Raw genomic sequence first — 20126 nt, forward strand, 5'->3', positions numbered from 1 at the left:
CATGTGTCCGATTGTCCAGTCAACATATAAAAAACCAGATGTATCACTTCTGTCTCCAAAATCAATGTATTACTAGCAATGTTATTACTGTTCTTTTCATCAGTTATCCTGAAAGTCTTAGACCAGTCCTTGGCTCCTATTCCTTGCTGTGCCTCCATTTCTAATCAGTTAAATAATTTTCTTTCTTTTCTTTCTTTCTTTCTTTCTTTCTTTCTTTCTTTCTTTCTTTCTTTCTTTCTTTCTTTCTTTCTGATCTCATTCTCTATCTTATGTTCATTTCCTACTTAGTGCTGTTATTGGAACTATTTCATGTTCTATTGTCTTACATGTGAACTCTTATGATAGCATAATGGATAATATTTATTTAGACCAAAGTTTCTCAACTTCAGAACAATCAACACTTTGAGCCAAATCTTTGCTTGTCATGTGGCTGAGCGTGAGAACAGGGGCAGGGATGGGGGAAGTGGTTCTGTGCATTATAGGACCTTTAACAATATCCCTAGCTTCTATCCATTAGATGCCATAGCACCCTCGTGGTCACAAACAAAAATACTTCCAGACACTGCCAAATGTTTCCATAGGGGCAAAATCACTCCCTAGTTAAAAACAAAACAAAACAAAACAACAACAAAACACTGCTTTAAGCAAAGAATGTCCGATACTCATCGTGAATGTCATCACTTCTGCTGCTTGTGATCAAGATGATTTATCCTGTCTTAATCTTTTTAGTGCCTAACACACTGACTGGCATTTAAGAGGCCCTTTGAATATATTTTTGAAAAAAATGAATGAATCCATCACCCCTTGTTCCACTCCACCATTGGGAGTCATAAATTCCACAGGCCAAAGGCTCTCAGTGTCTCCTAGAATTGTACAGGTGCAGTGCACAAGGGTGCCCTATCTCAGGAGAGCAGAATTCATATCATAAGCGCTGTAGAAATGTAAACTGATCATAAAGACAAACTTCTGACTGAAGGAAAGAGTGTCTTGACAAAGATGCGATTTCTAATATGTTGCACAAAAGTGTTTAATAGGCTAGTGGAGACCCTGCTAATGCTTCACTGTGAATTCGAAAATCTGTTACTTTATCCTCCCATACAGAACCAGAATAAAGCTCAATTTTACAGTTTGATATCCAAAGCCATCTGAGATCTAGGCCTCGCCTACCATTCTATGCTTACTTGTCACTTTCATAAAACATCAGTTTCATTTTTGAGGTCCCTAAGAACGACTTATTTTTCCACCTCTGCAGTTTTGGTGACACATGTGTCATCACATAAAATGCTCTTGCCACCAACTATATATATTTATTGGCTTGCCTTTAAGGACGTAGGAAACTAACATGTTTTAAGGGTTTTGTGGAACACATGCTTTATATGTTATTTATTTCATCATGTAAGAAAATCTCCAATTTACAGATGAGGAAACCAAATTTCAGAGATTGCCCAAATGAAGAAGAAACAGGATGCAGTTCGAGGCCCTCAACGACACATAGCTGTTAATCGTTTTTTTTGTTGTTGTTTTTTGTTTTTTCCTATCCTTCCTGTCTTTCTACTCAGACCTCTGAGATAAAAAAATAAATCTCTTTTGAACCCAGGTTCTTTGCAGAAATAAAACATGAGTGGTTAACAGGAGCTCTTGGGCATGGACTGCTATTATTTGCCTCATCAAACCACAGTCTGCTGCTTTGCCTGAATATAAAATGGAAGAAAGGAGAAGAGTTTGCCTTCTGGGACAAGCTCTAAACCATCTGACATTCAGTTTAGTTTAAAATATTAGAACTTAATGTCACAACTAAAGAATAATCTCAGTGTGCAGGGCAGGGGACATAAAATGACCTTTCTTTCATGCTTTCACACTTTCAGGCTATCAGCAGTGGAAGCCCAGCTTCCAAAGACCAGGATAGCATTATGGAAATATCCATAAACATATGGTCAACTTTACTAGCAGGCAGGAAAGGAAAAAGAAAGGGATAGAAGGAAAAAAATATAATCAAAGTGTGAAGAAGAGGTTCTATAGGCTAATGTTGGAAATAGGCTCATAGAATTCAGAATTCAAAGGGCTTGTGTTATTTCCATTTCAGGTATCATTGTTAATTTAGCACAGGAAAGAATAGTAATCCTTTTAAGGGAAGGTAGACTTTTATTATGACCTCCACAGAACTATGCTAATTTTTTAGAAGAGAAAATTTTATTATATAATTGTATTATTACAATAAAAATGATTAGAAGAGAAAGCTGGATAGGACCAGAGGTCATTTGCACAACTTGCGCTAAATTTTCAGGTGAGGAAACTGAGGCCTCAGAAGAGGAAAATAATTCTCAAGAGTAATAGAGCAAATGAATGGCAGAGACTCTGATCTGTGCTCCTAACACCTTGGCACAGCACTCTTTACACATATCCACCCAGATTTCTCTGCCCTTTTGTGACCGTCGTTTCATAAATCAGTACCAAAGTTTCATCATGGAAGTACTGCCGACGACTGGAAACATAAAAGCTTTGGCTACTCTCCTGTCTAGAACATTTATGCTGCATGTGAATCAATACAGAAAGTAGTTTGCACTTCATTTATTCATGTACTAATTTTGAATTAAGCTGCACCACATAAATTCTCTTGAAAAATGATGCAATTAAGCCTGGACTATTTGAGGAAGGACAACAACATGTGGCTGTAATTATAACGGCAAAACATCTTGGTAACATGCTGACTTATTAGTGTCGTAATTAGTGTTGGTGCAATGCATACTGAATAGTCCATAAAACAAATAATGCAATGTGAAATCCTGAAAAAGAGCCATAATTTTCAAGTGAACAATCTTTGGATATTTTGCCTGTGGCATCAACCATTTAGACCAACTTGTTTTAGCCACTACATGTAGGAAGCTCTGCCTCTCTCTCTTGAGTATAGATTATTGGAAAGATCTTCAACATTTGGCAAAATACAGAATTAATGTATAAAATTTGGAAAATTAGAGGAAAATGAATTCTGTTAGGGACCAATTATGTAAATGCTAAAAAGCAAGTGAGCATTTGCTGTATAATCTTGGATTGTGGAGTAGGTTGGGCCAACAGTAGTCATTAAAAAACACAAAATGTACAACTATCGGTCCCATAATCATATATCCTAGAACTAGATAACATCTTGAGACATCATTTTTACTGGTCTAACTTCAGACAGTAAGGTTTTATAGTTTTATTTTATAAATGAAATAACTTATTCCCAAAAAATCCCAACGAATGAAATTACAGAAAATGAGATCCTACAATGAGAAGGTAACTTAATTCCCATCCAAATTCCATCTATATCCAGTACATTAAGTTACCTGAAGATATCTCCTCGAATGTTAAGTTTATCCCTTTTATAATCTTAGCCAGAGATAGAACTGTTTTATTCAAAATACTGGATAAAAGAAGTCCAAGAGTAGAACACTAACAAATGTCTTCTGCACTGTCTTTTGCTACTTATGAACATACTTTAAGTGATATATAACTCATACATAATCAACAGGAAGCAACACTGTATCTTGGGGGCAAGTGCTGAGAAAGAGATGGAAACCAGGTTAGGGCAGAGCTGTGGTAGAATTTCAGAGTGTTGGCCTCCTCTTTGAACAGATTCGACAAGAATCAGTATCCTGTGGTCAGTAAGATGTGAAAGCTTGGGCTTTGTCTTATCTTATTTTGATAATTATGGAGAATAAGGATCTGTGCTGATTCTGTAAGTCATGAGGATTGCCCCATCATGATTTTAGATGAGCAATTTTGTCTCAGCGAATGGCCTAAGTACACAGAAAAAGTGAGATTTGGAAGTTTACCAGAAAGAGAATAGGCTTCAGTGAGTGGTTTAGGGGTCTTATCAAGGTTTGAGGCCATGGCTAGAGGTCAGACTTTACCCTTACCTATGATGGGCACCAGTAAAAGATGCATCCCAGAGGATCAATAGTTTGCCTATGATCACGCAGAAAGAAATGAACTAAACCAAGATTTGAACACAATTAGCTGTAGAGGTTTTACATCATAGGCTCTAGAGTATAGAGTTAACACTATAGCTACCATTTAAAAGGAGTGAGATAAATTCTAGTTCTAACCGGTTGGTGAGTATGAGGCTGATATGACCTTGTCTGTTTTGGTTAAAGATAATTCATATAACGGATAGGATTTGTCCCATGGTTGAAGTCATCAGTCATAGTTGAAAGAAGCTAGGAACAAAAGGGAACTAACAAATAGATTCAAAAGCAGCAAGCCTTTATGTCTCCACTGTGTTATATGGATCTCATGAAGATCTGGTTGATATTTAAATGTACTTTTTAAGATACTTCTAGTCTAGCAGGCTATTAAGGGCTGAAAAAAAAACTTATAGTTTTAAAATCCTACCTTTGCCATTTGCTCTCTGTGACTCCTTGGGCATGTCATTCTCCTTCTCAGAACCTCGGTTTACTCATCTGGAAAATGGCAATAAAAAATTTATGATTACATCCACTGTTAAATAAGAGACATTTGTAAAGCATGAGTGTGAGGGTTTAAATGATTACTATACCACTTTTTATTTTTGTGACCTAAAGCTAGAGATTTAACCTCTCTGATCCTCAGTTTTCACCTCCATAGAATATAAAGTATAATGGAACCTATTTCTTAAGGTTTTAATGAAGATTAAACATGTTGATTAGTGTAAAATGCTTACGATACTTTATAATATATGCCAGGTTCACAGCGTACACCTATTATGGCATTGCACTATCGTTGTAACTAATACCATTGTTCTTAGCAGAGTACATAATTGATTCCCCTTCTCTTTCTCCTACTCTTTTCCATTAAACAAGAAAATAAGGTAGTAAGGGTAAAGGCGATCAAATATATGGTAACAGAAGACTTGACTTTGGGTGATGAACACACAATGCAATATACAGATGAGGCATTATTGAATTCTACACCTGAAACCTATATAATTTTATTAACGAATGCCACTCCAAAAATTAAAAAAGAAAGTAAAGTTAGTGTCTGGAATTTAACATTATGTAAATTCTTGTAGAACTTCTGCATAGAGCAGTTGGATTCTTCTCAAAACCATTGGGTCTGCTCCGCACTCACTTTGTTATCATGTATGTGCTATATTATGTAGTTAAACAGTGAATAAAGTTACTTGGAAGCAGCTTGTGTGTTTGGAGTTTGAATTCCAACTGTGCCACTAGGTTGTTGGGGGCAGAGTGACAATGTGATTGTTCTTGGTGCATCTTTTAAATATGTTCCTGGGTCATTTATTCTAATAGCAATAATATTCAGCAAACTATCTTTTAGCCAGTTTCTGGGTAGAATTGAAACAAGATAACATGAGATCCACACAGAAAATCCTCTGTAAAGACTTCTCTGAACGCACTATCAGAATTAAATCTCTCTCTACTCTCTAACAGTGCCTTCTACCTCTTTCCTGCATCTTAAAAACAATTTGTCTATTTATAGGCCTACCTTACACTCAGAGCTGTGAGCTCCTAGAGGGTAGCAGGGACTTAATCTTTTTATTTTTGTGTCCCTAAAATGAACAACAAAGCCCGGTGTCTAACACAGAAAGAGTGCTTAACAAATATTCAATAAATTAATAATGAAATCCTTCCCTCTTTTTACCCCCTCCTCACTGTCGGCACAGAGATATACCCTTGATCTCACACAGATTTGCCACGAAGATATGGCCATTATGATTTAGTTAGGGAATTATTGGAAGACACATTTTATAACTCTTGCCATAATTAATGTGACAAGAAATAATAATTGACTTAGTAATGTAATCAAATCAGAATGTATTTGATTTGATCTGTCAAGTTGTTATTCATATCTCTAATCCTTCTAGTCAGAGCTTTCAACACCTAATTATTTCTGAAAGCAATAAATGCAGGCATATTTGATGTCAGGCTTGGCTGGAAGAAATGAACTGTTGGACCCTTGATCCATTCTCCAAACTGGAAAAGGTGGATAGTTGTGTCTTTTGCCCAAACTTTTCACATGCGTATGCTCTACCCACTTGTGTGGTGTTTACTAAACTAGATGGTCACCAGCCCAGTTCTTCAAAGGAATAGTCTTTTAAGGCATGAAAGTCATTCTTTAATATATTACACACAATACTTCATGAAACTAGAAAGACGTCTCAGAACAGTGACTTTGGATAGTTTCTAAAAGTACAAGGAGACCACCTACAAAAGCTGGTTTTAACTGAGCACTAACATAAGCTGAGATATTTATATATATTAACTTTCTTCTTCACAAAAAAAAAAACCTGCCTGATCATCTCCATTTTAAAAAGACTAATATTAAAAATATTAGGAAACTGAGCCAAGATAACACTTTCAGTTTCAAAACTAGATCTCTAAAGTATGCCTCTGACCTGAAAGTCTATGCTGAGCATTCACATTTATTTAAACAATTTGACCTTCTCTACCTTAGTCTGTTGGCTGCTTTTTTTTGAATAAGAAATTTGTGAAATCAAGAGCTTGTACTTATAGATGCCCCCCTTAAAAAAAAAAAAAAGGAATGTGCAGTCATGACATTAGCATAAATATTCATCCAATTTATTCATTCAACAAATATTGAGAATCCAACCATTAGTAAGATACCGAAAATATAGATGAAAACAGTCCCTCTCTGTAAGAGTTCAGAGACTAAAAATTATGGCATAGCATAATTATTGCTCTGATAGAAACATGTAATGGCGGCTTATAAGAAAGAGTTTCAGGGAAAGCTTCCCAGAGTGGGTGAACTGAGTCTTTAGAAAATAAAAAGTTGTACTTTTCCATAAAGACAAGCAATTTGGTACCACATAAGAATGGTACATGCAAAGGCCCAGAGGTACAAAAATTCATAGAATAGTTGGATCATAGGGTAAAACCAGAGAGAAGATGACATTAGAGAAGACAGATTAGAATTGTAAGATGATGAAAAGAATGTAAACTCAAATTTTCCTCCTATCCCTCAAAGTCTTCTGACTACTTGAAACCTGTTGTGATATTCACTTAATATAGCTCAAGTTTCTTGGCATTCTTGAAAACTAGTATTAACACCAACCCCATGATATTAACTTCTAATACCATGTCCTCAATTCTTTAACTGTTCTTAGGAGTACTTAAAGTGGGTACATTTTACTGAATGTAAATTAAATCTCAATAAAGTTGACTAAAAAGAAAAAGATATAGAAGTCAGTCTGAAGTGGTTCCTTTGGTTCAATCTAGGACAATAGGATAATCAAAAATGAATAGCTGAATGAAAAAAGAATCCGTGAGTCCATAGTGATACCAGATATATAAATAAAAATAGTATATATTCATAAAGATTTTGAGGGGATTAAATGAAATCATACATTTAAATCCTCTAGTACAGTTCTCATCTACATAGTAACTATATGACACAAGTTAGCTAAACAAGGAATAGATGAATTGAGGATTTCATCAGTACTTTCCTAAAACTAATAAAAAATAAAATCAATTCATCAACTTTTTGCAGACGCTCCTCCCTCCCAAGCTTCAGTTTTCTTCTTTTCCAGGTAAGCTGGAATGATGCACACCTCCGTTTTCTTTATCCTATAGCACATGTGAGTTTATATTGGAGGTGGGGTGTGTGCATCGTCACGTGTGCCTATACTAATAATCTTCAGAGTTCTCGCCAAATACTTCTGGTTCTCCTTCCACGAATGTGCTAGAATTTTACTCCCTCACCACCTCATAGTAGCAGATAGCTTCCTTTGACCAGGCAATAGAAGCAGAAGAGGTGTCTATAACTTGTGGCAAAAGCTTTAAGATTGTGTGTTACTGATTCACAATATCTCTTTTTCCTGCTTTAGTGACTAGGGCAGTACATGTAGAGATGAATCCCTGAGTGACTTTGGTGAGCACGGATCTGCTGTCAACCTATATTGCACATGTACCTTAAATATAAAATAAACTTTTGGTTTTAATCCACTGATACTTGAGGATTGTTTCTTATTGCAGCATAACCTAGTCTAATTAACACACATGTCACCCTGCACAGGGCCCGACACAGAGTGGGTAACAACTCAAAGTCTAATGAGTTGAACTAATCTCCTTGAAGGGCCTAGCTTCACAAGGAAGACCTCGGGCTGAATTTACGTGTATTTAAGTTAAAGCAAATTTGCCTCTCCTCCAACTGCCTCTTGTGATTTATTATACAAATGTTTCTAATTTTTTATGTCCATTTTCTCTGCCTTCCTTGGGGAGAGAGGGAAATATTTCTCTCCTAATTTTCTACATCCTGTTGAAAAGAGCAGTTTGACTAATGACACCGCAGCAGAGACTACGTAAAAAAGACCTCTTACCGAATGACATTTTTGGTCTCCTCTTCCAAGAAAAGCCATGGAAGAGTCAGGATTGAAAACTGGAACCTAAAACTTTTTTTCTTAACAATGGAAGAAAGTGACATTTCCTACCACCAAAGGGCAGAAACAATTCACATTTGTGCGAAGTTAATTTGCCAACAATTTTTCTACAAAAATTTTGCCTGTTACAGAGATCATACACGATGCCAAAACAGAATAGATATTGCCACCTCTAGCTATTTGGCATGAGAAGAAGTGAGTGGGAAGTTGTAATGAGCTCTATCCTCTCACCTCTCTCTGCTTCACTCCTGAGTTAGTCCACTCTACAGATGTCTCAGGCAAAGGAGAAGGGGATTTTTCTGGTTGTCACCTCCGTGTTTCCTTGCTAACCAACTGCCAGGTTTTCAGCATCTTTTAAAAGTATTTGGCAGAGCTTTGGCTTCCACTGTCCTGCAACTTCTCTACTTGCCAATCTTGAGTCCAAATGAAGATTTTATTTTCTGCATAAGGCTGGACATGGCATAATTTTCTTCATAATGAAAACCCCAAAAGTGTTATTCCTTCAGTTTTAGTAGCTTCTCTTTTGATAACTGGCTCTTCCATCTACTTTTCCCTCTTCCTCTTTACAAACAGTACCAAAACATCCCAATTCAAATATTCTCTCCTGTTGTATTCCAACTCATTATTTAAACTCTACGTCAGATGACATATCCCAAATTTTGTTGCATGAAAATAGACATAGCATAGTGCAGAAGGATGGGCACTCAGTCACTGTTCTCCAGTAAATGAATAGTATAATCAAAGGATATAAGTTTAAAATGCAAACTCGCTGATGGCAGGAGCAATGACTTTCCTGCCTTTATACTGCCAACACTTAGCATCTGGCTTGCCACATAGTAGGACTTGGGAAACGGCTATGTGGTTAACAGCATGGGGTTTGAAGTAATAGTCTTGATTCAATTTTTAATTTTACTACTTACTACCTAAGCAATAACCCCTCCACCCCCCCCCAAAAAAAAATTACTTAGCGTATTTAAGACTCAGTTTCTTTGTTAGTAAAATAAAACTGTTATGAGGATTAAATGAGATAGCATGCACCAAGTACTTCGTATAGAGTAAGCTCTCAATAAAGACTACTCACTGAGTTTCACATTAATAGCTTAGTCTCCTTATTAATATTGTCTAAGCTCCTAACAATTTCAAAGGCATGTACATCTGCAACTGGCAATTTAGTTATTAATGTGATCCATGGTGTCATATTCTTAATCATAAGTAGCTTATGGATAAGTTCCTCCTCTCTCAGCCTGGTGAAATCACTTCAGAAAGTATGTCTATCATATAAAGGAAGACCAAATATCCAGAGGTTTCTCTTTTAAATCCATAGCCTGGAGAAGGAAGGGAAAAGGGATGTGTGTCAGGAACACATCACACCTGATTGCCTCAAGCATGCAGGTGTGCCAGAAATGTCTTCAAAAGTGGTTTCATTTTTTACAAGGAAAATAAATAAGTCACAGTATTCCCCAGGAAGATTCAGATTCATCATTAGTGGTATGAATAATTTATCAGCAGCTCCCTAAACCAGATAATAACACTTTCGTTGTCTGCTCTAAAGAGCAGAAGCTGTTCAATAACAACAAAATTAGTTCCCCAAAAACAAAACCATCGTTTCCACTCTTGAACTTGCCTTTCCTGAGAATTGCAAATGTATCAAGACACCAGTTGAGCCAAAGAATACAGAATAGACTTTTGTCTTAAAAAAATAAAGGTAAAGAATCCAGAACAAATTATTTAATAAATTTTAAAGGATCATTTCCTTTCCCTTGTTTTCCTAAAAAATCATCTGACACCATTCCATCTCGGATGTTTTCTGAGTACAAAATTGTGTTTCTGCATATGATAAAAGACAGATCCATGTAGCTTAAGGATGAGTACAAGAATGAACGTGGTTTCTAATCTTTTGAAGCTCAAGCTCCAGCATTAGCTCTGTTATGGCCAAATCTGAAAAAGCACTAGTGTTCAGGCATTGAGCCTTGTTTCTTGGAAGTGTAAGATGCATGCCAACATGAAAATCAAAGCCATACCTGGAAGCAAAGCAGAGTGGGGTTGTTCTTTTGGAATTATTTTTTATGTGTTTGAAACGGAAATGTTTCAGAAGGCTGGAGTGTTTCCTTTAATTCACTTGACTTCTTAAACACCAAATTTTCATTTTTTTTCCCCTCAGAGAAAAAGGGAGGGTGGGGAGAGATAGAAAGACATTGGAAAAGTCAGAGGAGGCCTTACAAGTAACTATCCCAGAGCAATCTCTGTGGAAGAAAAGAGCCTAACCAGGAAGGAAATCTGTCTAGCCCCCTACCTCTCCCCACGTGTAGCCTTCGTCACAGATGTTACTGATTTTGTTCGATAGCAATTCCCAGCTCCCCAAACAGATTCCAAAGTGAGAAAATAGGAAAAGTAATTGGTTGCTATTAGATACACATTCTGAAGTAGAAAGAACTGTAGGCAGTGAGGAATTTCTGGCCTGGATTAGAGGTTCTATGATAATTAAACAGTAATGACAAAGAAGATTCTCAGTCACGTATAGGAACCCAAAGGGTGGGTTAGGAACACAAATGGGTAATGTGTCTTGTTCAAACTATCTCAGGGAAACATACCACTCTTTCTATAAAAGGGTTCTTCTTCCCTGGAAGAGGCTATCATCACTGAATGTCACTGATACATGTTCAATTGTGCAAACATTTGTTGAGTAGGCATTATGTGTTAGGCCCCATGCTAGATGTGGGATGCAATAACTTGGATAACACCCTTTGCCTGGCCTCGCTGCACTCAAAATATTCCAATTTCTAATTATATATTTAGAAGCTGCTATGTTCATTTTCAAAGAGGAATAGTTAATCCAACAAGAAAATATCATCTCAGGGTAGAGTTTACTGCCTTTAAGCATTTTCTGGGATCCTTCTAAGTTCTTTGGATTAAACTATAACATGAAGGCTTATTAGACAATGCTAAAATTGTCCTTGAAGCTTAAACAATGGAGAGTTTGAGTTTGTTTTTATCTTTTAATTAGCTTTATTAAGATATAATCCACATACCATAAAATTCAAATTTTATAATATTCAGTTCACTGAATTTTAATATGTTTACAGATATGTCCCAAAAAGAAACCCATATATATTAGCAGACACTACGGGTTCTTCAGCTATCCTAATTCAACACATACACACAGCCCCAGACAAGCACTAACCTACTTTCGTGTCTCTATGCTGGACATTGTATATAAATGGTGTTATACAATATGTGGTTTTTGTGATTGGCTTAAGTTAAAATGTTAAGGTCACCAGACAGGAATCCAAGAGTTTTGAACTGAACCTCCATTTCCTTATTTGTAAAAGACAATAATGCCTACTGAGATAGTTATGAGAAGTAAATACAATAATAATATGTGAAAACAAGTAACACAGTGCCTGGCATACAGAAGTTGCTAAATAAAATTTGACTTAATCTCTGAGAACAGTTCTAAGGAACCCAACCCAAATCTTTATTCCAGAGTCAGTTTCCATATCTTTCTGTGCAAAGGGCAATAGGATTCATTACATAGCTATATTTATCAGTCAAAATGTCTTAAAAACTGCCTATTTGAAAAATGTTGAAAAACATGCAGAAAAACAATAAAACCCATTCGTAATTTGACCACTTAACATTTATATAAAATAACATCCCTAGAAGTAACTATTATTAACAAGGGAATGTATATCTAATTTTTTTCTATGCTTAGAACAAATTTATGTATAATATATATATGCACATATGCACAACAGATAAGCCATTCAATGTCATCAAGAGCTATATAATGTAGATAGCCACAAATAAATAGAAAAACAATTATAAATATAAAACATAAAATTAAGTGATGAATTGTGTGTACAAGCAAAAGGAATGATATATGATACACCATGTGTCATTCCCAGACTAAATTACACTTAGCAGCTTTTGCTTTCAAAATTCAAATAGGACAGAAAGAAATATGTCACAGAGACTTATAATCCTGAAAGGGTTTAGCAGGTTTAACACAGCTAAGTAAGGAGTCTCTGAAATGATTTTTGTTCATGGCACCCTTGTGTCATAGTAATTTTTTTCACAGCCAAAAGAAATACCACGATTATTTATTAAGTAGTTGGATACAAACAATTTAATAAGTATTCATATTCTGTTAGTCATTATTTCACAAAATATATAGAAAAGAAAATATTTTATTTCATTTTTATATAACCAAAAGTACTAATGGGAAGTGTATGACTCTTGAGCACTGATTGAATAACCTCTCAAACTTTGGAATGGCATTGAAAACACCACCACTCTCACTTTTATGTTTCACATTAGTTTTCATGTGGTGCTTGGTTTTATTTTGTTTTTAAGAGACTTTATTTTTTAAGAGCAGTTATAGGAGCACAGAGAGATTAAGTGGAAAGTACAGAGAGTTCCCATATACCTCCTCCTCCCACACACCTCGTGCTTGCGTTTAAACAAAAATCCTAACTTTGCAAAGATGTAACATCATCAAAAATGATGTATTGTGACCTTACGTTGAAACTGTGTACTATCTGGAGATAGTAGTTAACATGATTTCTGAAAGATATCAAATATCCCTGAGCTCTTCTTGAAAATTTTAAAAGCACTTTTATAAGTTAGCTGCAGAACTCTGGGGTGCCTCAGCACACAGTTTAGGAAATGCAAGCTTCATGAATTTAATCCTAGAAATGGCATTCTATACACAGAAGTCTGTGACTAAATGGAAAGCTCATGTGAATTAGAATGAGATGTAATTACTGGCTTTGTGACTCTGGCCATGTGATTGAACTTGCTGAGCCACAGTTACCCTATCTAAGAAATGGAGAAACCATTCCTATTTCACCAGGGACAATGCTGGCTAAGAGAAAACATTAACAAAATGCTTATAGCATAATGCCTTGTTCCAAGGCATGTGTCTCTATTATTGTGTGCCCTGCAATAGCCGAAGGGAAGGGATGGTTAATGGTCCCCAAAGAGACCAAAATCTGTGAGATTACCTGTCGTTAGCATGTGCTATATGCTCACTTGGTCCTTACCGCTCTCATTTTACCCTAAAAACTACAATTTGTATTTGTACTATTGTGTTGCCTTTAAAGGTGAAGTATAAATTCTTAAAGTGCTAAAAGTCATAGATTAAGCTCTAAACCTGAGATATTTCCATTACATTACTCTGAATGGAATGAGCACCTAGATTTTTAACTTTTATGTACAGTGTGATGATTCTGAAATTAAGGGCATAGATCCAAGTCTCAATTAAGTCACAAGGGACAACGGAGTGCATTGCCGATTTTAGACCCTTAAAATAACAAAACAGGCCTACTTACAGAGGGTAGTGGACAAGGAAGAATGTATTGTCACCAACCACTCACATTCCCCTTCCATAACAGCTTACACTATCAGTCCTACTACTCAGGTCAATATGGCTGCTGATGGATACGATGTCAGGGACACATCCAGGACCATGACTTTAACCCCACTGTGACTTCATCTGCTGCTACTTGTTTGTGTGAGACTATTGATGGCACAGCGTTGTGGGAGATGGACCATCCATAGGTTCACATATCACAGGCATAGATCTTTAATGATTGGATTTACTTTACTAGCCGTTAAAATCGATAATAAGTTTTATTATTTGAGACAATATTTTAAAAACTTAATACTCTACTCCTTTCTCCTTCACCAACTCCAGCTCCCTGAGATGACTAATGTTAACTTGGTGTCCATTCCTTGACAATTTTTTTCCATGTGCATATAAACAAATACATATCCTTAAAGAATTTTATTTTAAAATAGGACCATATTTCTTAGATTACTGTTTAAGTTAGGTTTTTCCTCAAAATCTATCATGGACACTCCTCCATATCAATTCATATAAATCAAAATTATATTTTTTTCTTAAAATTAATAATTGATATATTCACTTATATTTTTATCTTCTCCATTAGGATCTACGCTCCATAATGTTGGCAAATGTGTATTTTGTTTACTGCTAAATATCCCGTGTCTAGAACCATGCCTGACACATAGTTGGCATTCAATTAATATTTGCTGAATGAATGAATAAGTTAATGAATATGCATGTGCCTTTCCATCTGCCTGGAGGGCCCTTTTGCCCCTGCAGGTCTGGCCACTCACACTCAGCTTTCATGCACAAGAACCAAAGCAAGGGTTAGAAATTCTTCCTTCCTACTATTTTCCCAGAAATATGTTATTGCTTCATCTTTGAGCCCCCAAAGCTATTGTTTCTGTGGTTTTTTGAGCAAATGAGGGGAAATAATATACTCCTAAGAGCCATCTTAGTGCATGGAACCTGGAAAACACTCAATAAACTGGTAGTTACATCAAGTCATTTTTATTCAATATGTTCATGGAATGAGTACTATAGCTATTTCAACTTTATAGATGAAAAAACTGGAAGTCAGAGAAGCTGAGTAATTTACTTGAGGTTTGGTAAATAGCAGAAGCAGGATTTAAGATTAGCTCTGTCTGATTCTAAGGCCCACATTCCCAATCAATAAAATTTTCAGTCTGCCTGATATTTTCAAATAAAAAAATACATTGTTGTGGCTGAGACTATGTGCTCATCAAAATCTGTTTCTTGTTCTCCTGGACAGAAAGGATGACTGTATTTCTCAATCTCTCATACAATCAGATGTGGCCATGTGACCAAGTTTTAGCCAATAGAATGTTGCCTAAAGTGATGATCGCCACTCGCAGGCTTACTATAAAAACCTTCAGTCTAACCCTCCATACTTTCTCTCTCCTTTGTCTTTAGCCTGCATGCAAGGATTCAGAAGAGAAATTCATTACTTAAGGTATCCAAGATGATGCAGCAACAAAATTGAGGGATCCTGGATCCCTGCATCACTGAATGGAAAATCTCTCAAAGAATATCTACATTAAACAGCTAAATTATCAAAAAATAAACTTTTGGGTTAATCTATTAACAGTATGGTATTATTAGTATTAGTTGCCTCCCCTAACTAGTAATTTTCATTGAAGGCTCTACATACATGGCTTTTGTTTGCTTCTCTAGATATCTTCTTTCACCATTACCCCAAATATACAGTATACCTTAGATAGAATAAATTATTTGCTATTTCTCAAACACCTTACTCTGTTCCCTAACAGTTATAATCACTTCATGACTGAACCCTCCTTATTCTTTGAAATTCATTTCATTGTCACCTCTTCTATGAAACCTTATTCACCATCTCTGGGGTAGGCGTCCTTTCTCTCATAGTGCCTTTATAGCACTTGCCTTCAGCATTGCACTGAATTGCTTCTCAGGCTCTCATTGTCTCCCGTCACTCTGGTTAACCTTTTAGTTGAGCTACAGAGCCAATATCATGTTACCTCAAAATAAGACTCATGGGTGAAAACTGCATACCTGAATTCAAAATCCAAAATATTGACTTCTCATGCCTCCATGTTGCATCAATAACAATAACAATAGCTAATATTTCTGAGTGCCTGTTAAGTACCATTCCCTATTCTGGGTGCTTTATACGTATTTAGTCATTTAATATTTAAAAGTCTGTGAAATAACTATCTTCCTTATTTTATACTCAAGACAAAGTGAGATACAGGGTGATAAAATGACTGCCCAAGGAGACAGAGACAGGAAAAAAACTTTTTTCTCCCCAACGTGACTGGAAACCTTCATATTCTGCCTTGAACTCACTGGAGTTTACCAATCCCTTGACAATTTGTCCACATATTTAGAAGCATGAGCATTCCTTTTGGATTTCCAAGTTTAAACGCTGGTTCCAAACTCCCCTCCCAACTTCTACCTGGTACCATAATTAAATTAATTCCCCTCAAACTTGGAGTTAGATATGTCCAGAATTGTTCACAAGTTCTATGAGAACAGGGACCACATTTATTTTCTCTACTGTGGTATTCTGTCTGGTGGAATATTCAATGGATATTTGTCGAACAAATGAATTCATGATGGTGAGAATTCCACTGGCACCAGCGAACATCGCAGCTTTGAGATTACCCGGCACAGAATGACAACTGAAACTCCCTCTTTTTCCAGTTCATTACTCACTGGAAAAAATAATTAGATGAAAACAATCAAAGAATAAGTAAGTATATTCACAAGCTGCAGTGAATGGTATGGACTGCAGGTAGTATTGGCATAATAAAAAATATCATTATCTCTAAAGTACACAAACAGATTATATAATATGTGCAAGGCAAGAGTTGGATTTCTAGATAAAGAAAGTTTTAAATTCTAACTATGAATAATTCAGGGTGGTCAGGACCCAGCAAGGACATGTACCTGCAGTTAAATAAAATGTAATCAGATAAGAGGCATCTCTATAAAGAATGTGACCTCTTTATACTTTCCTGAGCAGCTCTTAAATGAATGAATGATGAAAGAGTGAAAAAATTAAGATTATTCATCTTTGCTAGTACAATAATGTTTAAACTAAGTATGGCCTTTTATTCAGTAAAATGTAAAGGGTATAGTGTGTAACTTATAACTGTTCTTCAGAAATTCTTAAACTATGGCAATTTAGACATCCATAGAAATACAGGGCTTGTGCTTCTTATGCTCAAGTGGGCATTGGTGAAGAAAGCTGGACATCTAAGTGACAAAGTGTACACCAAAGGTACTCCATGCCTAGGATCTAACAATTTTTACTCTTGGACTCCCTCAGCTTTCCACCCAGACTCGTATCTCTCTTCCATCTTAGTCTCCTTTTCATCCTCTAAACTTTTTATAATAATCTTTCAGCTTGGTGCTTAATTAACATATTTCGTATTGATGAGTGTGATTCTAATCAAACCAATAGCAATAACAGAAGGGGTCATAAATTAGAAGAGAACAAAAATCCTAGCTTAGGAAGATGTGGATGAAATAATGCTGGGAATGCCAGAAGCAGAATACTGCTCAGGGGTAGTCGCTGAACCATCAGCACCATGTGGCAAAGGAGCAAGGCCCAAACAACAGTGTTGGGCCTTCTGTGAGTTTCTGGAGTTCAGGACTAAGGCAAAGCCAAGAGTGGAATGTAAGATTGAGACATTCAAAGCAGGTGGCAGGTCACATTGTTGGGACCTTGTGCTTGCAAAGGCACTCTGCTTTGTTTCTTCTAGTCGTTGGACTCTGGGCATATGGCAACAGACCCTTTGTAGCCATTGTCTACTGGTAGAGGCCTGGCTCTTCTTGTTTTTAGAGCTGAGGTGCAACTTTACTTGAAAAGGACAAATTATTATTGGTACTTGGATGGAGTAAGGTAGGATTTTATTGTTCAGATATAACCAAAGTATAGTCTTAATTTAGGAGTTCCACCCTCAGGAAAAGCTAAAAAATCAAATTTCATAAGAATAAAGTTTTAAGGAATGATTATCTCTTTGGAAAGTAATTTTACAACATGAATGTATTACAATGCTTAAAAGTGTTTGCCTTAGCTTGGATTTCCCCTAAAACATAGTTTATAGAGAAATGTTTCCAGGGAATAAAAATAAGGTGCTAGGTAGAGGGAGATAAAAGGATAAAACAGACTGTAGGCACAGTATCAAGGTTACCACTGTGGGAAATGGAGGATCAATTCTATCAGAGCTTCCCAAGAGACATACAAAATTCTACACTAAACTGTCTATCCAAAGAGTATGGGTGCATTTATCATATCAACCTGAAACAAAGCTTTGGTCAAAGGTTGCCATTGGGGTGCTCATTCCCCCACACTGCTAAGTTTCACATGTGCACAGGCTGATAAAGCACTTGCTAGTCTCCTGGTGTTTGGGGTAAAAAACAAAGCTGTGCAGTACATTGAAGGTAAGATACTGCTGGTTCAAAATGAGTTAATTGTCCACAAAATGGCCCATTTCAGCCACAGATGGAATGACATGTGCAAATCAGGACCCTGAGGAATTGAATAAAATCTTCTTTTCCATTAATTAACACAATAATTTTGGTCCATAGTATCTGTCCTATGAACTTAAGGTAAAATATGAAAAAAGATGATAAAGATGCCATAACATTATTAACACTAGGAAACAATTGTAACAGACTGAGAAGTTAAACAGAAGGATTAAATCTCTATAATTGATGTTTCTAAAGAGTCGATAATATAGGAAGATGTTTCCAGTAGAACATGAAGTTGAGAGAAGATGCTAAATTATATATATAGAATAATCACATCATATAAAAACAATCATGTGCAGAAAAGTAACCTCAACATATCAAAATGTGAGAGTAGTTATATTAAGATCTTAAGACTATAGGTAAAAATTTTCTTCTGTGTTTCTATAGGAGCCACAAGAAGAGATCAAGATGGTTTCATAAAGTAGGTTATACATGACTATCAGTGCCCTCATCTGGAGCCTTGATTCCCATACATTATTTAATCCTGTGGTTCTCCTCGCTCAACTCATGCCCTAAGCACCTATTATCTTATGCCTCTTTTCCTAAGTCCTCCCCTCATAAAATTGTTTTCTTGCTTCTCTGTGGCCTTTTGGACAACACTTAACTCCATTATTACTCCTGGCTACTTCCTACTGTCCATCAGGTAGCCTTTCCTGAGTTGATCTCTGCCCCGTGACCTTCCTGTCTGAATCAGGTCCTTCTCTTGTCTAGTCCCATAAGACCCTGTACTCATCTTACCTTAGCACTTATGAAGCTGTTTTGTAATGCCTATGTATCTGTCTTGTACATCACTCCTAATAAGCCCCTTTACATGCATCATCTCCTTAATCATCATAACTCCTCTATCGAATAGGTATTATTAACTAACTTCATTTTGTATATGAAGGGGATTCATAAACTCAAAGAACTTTAATAACCTAAGGTCACATAACTAACACATTGACGATTAATATCTGAACCAGGATCAGGATCCAAGACAGTTTTGACTTCAAATCCATTTTTTTAAACATTGTGTCCTGAGAGGGACAGTAACTTAAGCAACATAAAACACAAGGCCTCTGTCAATCCAATGTTTGTTTTCTTACGTTTTGCTAAACCACGGAATATTTTATGTTTACAACATTTTAAAGATATAAAAATGCTTGTATGATACTGCTATGTGAAAAAGCAAGATACAAAAATGTACATAAGTGCAGTATATTCTAAACATACATGCACACACACATATGAATATAGAAATACATTAAAAATTAGATTTTTTATAAATAACATTATTTTTATTTTTCTATATTCGTCAAGCATTCTACAATAAAATTTATCATTTTTAATTAGAAAAATTAATTTAGCTTTGTTTTTATGTATGTAATGTGCTACATATAAAATTATGCATGATATTTCAATGATAAAGCTAACTTGAATGAAATTGAAAAAATGAGACAAAATAGTTATAAGCATAGATATTATTGTAATTTATTTTACCTGAAGCAGAATTTGAACGAGTGATTCTGGGATAATTCCTAGCCTTTTTTATACATTCATAATGAAAGGAAAGCCAGTAGGTAAAAAAAAAAAAAATACCTTGCTCTCCCTTTCTCAGTGTGTCCTGTCCAAAAGAGTTTGTTGTCAGGAGATACACTCTTTTCTAGTAGACACAAATTAGGTGATGAATGATAAAAGGCATATTTTCAGCTATATTGAGAACTTCAATGGAGAAACTTTGAGCCAGAACAGGAAAAAGAGTTTGGAAGTGCTTATGGTCTCACCAGTGGTTTTCAACAATTCTAATGAGTGATGATGAGTGTACCTATGACATTCCAGGGAGGAAAGAGGTAATTAACATTTTTTTTCTTAAAAATATGTACATGATATATG

The 20126-nt window shown here is 35.9% G+C and overlaps 1 long non-coding RNA gene across 1 annotated transcript in view; it reads right to left on the minus strand.

Annotated features, from left to right (window-relative positions):
* Positions 1–20126, minus strand: part of LOC107518346 — a 391518-nt gene that overhangs the window by 70584 nt on the left and 300808 nt on the right. The window contains exon 6 of the long non-coding RNA XR_001598830.2: positions 4372–4439. This is a non-coding gene — a long non-coding RNA (uncharacterized LOC107518346). The remainder of the gene's footprint in view (positions 1–4371; positions 4440–20126) is intronic.

This window comes from Rousettus aegyptiacus, unplaced genomic scaffold (genome assembly GCF_014176215.1).
Source record: "Rousettus aegyptiacus isolate mRouAeg1 unplaced genomic scaffold, mRouAeg1.p scaffold_m13_p_1, whole genome shotgun sequence".
Lineage (NCBI taxonomy): Eukaryota > Metazoa > Chordata > Mammalia > Chiroptera > Pteropodidae > Rousettus > Rousettus aegyptiacus.